Genomic DNA, 2,141 nt, shown 5'->3' on the forward strand with positions numbered 1-2,141 from the left:
CGCTGATGGGAGAAGCTCTCCCATCAACATAAGAAGCATCTTCACTAAGCACTACTGAGGCACAGCTACGCCGCTGCAGGGCTAATAAGTGTAGACAGCCCTGAGACATTGCAAATGCAGGGGCTAGGGATTCTGTCCTATGAGCGAGGCCTTTGTCTACACACAGATTCCATACGAATATAACTAGTTCCTACATTAACAGAAAAATGCATTCTGTCAGTGTAGGTTCATCTACCCTAGGGGGCTATACCAGCTTAGGTATGCTGGCATAGGTTCCAGAGTGTAGATATACTCCATGAAGACGGAACTGTGGCTCTCAAACATTTTATCCCCACCAGTCTAGAAAATCTCCCCTTTTAGATTTCCCAACTTAGCACTTCTACAACTAGAGGGCAAGAGCGGATTTCCACTGCTCAGGATCGGCCCCATAAGTCTACTGCAAAATTCAGCTCTGGTTCAGAACATAAATAAAGCTTGGGGGGATTTGAATTTAGGGATTTAGGCTGAACGTGATTATGGCTGTTTCCACCAACAGTTTTGGTTGCAAAGGGTGGGCTGGAGGGTTAGATGGTCTCAAACACCAGCGGCGGCTCCAGGCACCAGCGCTCCAAGCTGGGGTGGCAAGCCACAGGGGGCGCCCTGCCGGTCCCTGCACGGGCGGCAGTCAGGCAGCCTTTGGTGGCTTGCCTGCAGGAGGTCCGCTGGTCCCGCGGATTTGGCGACAATTCGGCAGCGGGTACGCCGAAGCCGCGGGACTGGTGGACCTCCGGCAGGCAGGCCGCCGAAGGCAGCCTGCCTGCCGTGCTTGGGGTGGCAAAAAAGCTAGAGCTGCCCCTGTCAAGCACGGCAAGTAAACAACATCCACTGAACGCAGAGATCATTGGACCCTTTCTAAATTATATTTGGCAGAGAGTCTTAAACTTGCCAAAACTCTGGCTTTTGTTTTATCTTTCTCGGGCACGGTTAATCTGACAAACTGCTCCGGTAATTAAGAGCCAAAACAAACTTTCACGCAGTCTGTTGAGATTTTTTTCTTTTTCGTGGAATAAATGAAAGAATCGACTATTGTGCATGAATTACTTCATTAAACAGTTTAAGGGTTTCTTGTTTTTGGAGGGAAGAGGGGAAATCATCTTCAAACATCTGGGAAGACAGTACAGCTTGCTCTGTAGTCAGGCTGGGAGCTATGAGACATACCTGACTGCATAAGAAAGGTTCTCATAAAGCTGAATCATTTGGGCAATTAACACTCAAAGCAATTTTCACATAAGCCCTTGATATATGTAATTTTAGTTTTGCATATGTAACAGGCTGGCTTTTGGTGTTTGAAGACAGGGGATAGCTCAGTGGTTTGAGCATTGGCCTGCTAAATTCCGGGTTATGAGTTCAATCCTTAAGGGGGCCACTTAGAGATCTGGGGCAAAAATCAGTACTTGGTCCTGCTAGTGAAGGCAGGGGGCTAGACTTGATGACTTTTCAGGGTCCCTTCCAGCTCTATGAGATAGACTCTGGCAATGCAGTTACCATTAGCCTGTGAAAGTTTATGAAGTGGAAAATACTTCTTTAGATAGAAAATATTTTGCGTGGGCTTCTTGGGCCCCTTGGAAATGGATGATTTATTGATGTGCTATTTACCATTCGAAGCCTGATCGAAAGATAGTGGAAGGCACTGGAAGTCGGTGGAGCATGAGCAGATCTGGAGAGCTTTGGATCAAGCCCTTGAGAGCTTTGTGTCATAGATTTTAAAGCCTGAAGGGAATCACTGTGGTCATCTAGACTGACCTCCCACATTACACAGGCCCTAGAATCTCATGCATCCATTGCTGCATTAAGCCCCAATTGGGAGCATCCTTTAGAAAGCCATCCAGTCTTGTTTTGAAGTTGATCTTTGGCACAAAGAGCAACAACTTACTTCCAGTAATGGAAAACCAGAAATATAAATGATAAAGAAAAAAAAATGCAGGTTTTATAAATCAAATTATTTTGAATCCAAACTCCTGCCACGGTCATTATTTTGGAAAACAACAGTATTAAAAATCCAATGTCATTTAACTTGCTGCCAAGTACAAAGGGTCCAATGTAATTTAACTCTGTCTCTGAAGTCATGAGATCTATGAATTATTAGATGGGTCTATAATGCT

The sequence above is a fragment of the Malaclemys terrapin genome, chromosome 11, assembly GCF_027887155.1.
Source record: "Malaclemys terrapin pileata isolate rMalTer1 chromosome 11, rMalTer1.hap1, whole genome shotgun sequence".
Classification (NCBI taxonomy): Eukaryota; Metazoa; Chordata; order Testudines; family Emydidae; genus Malaclemys; species Malaclemys terrapin.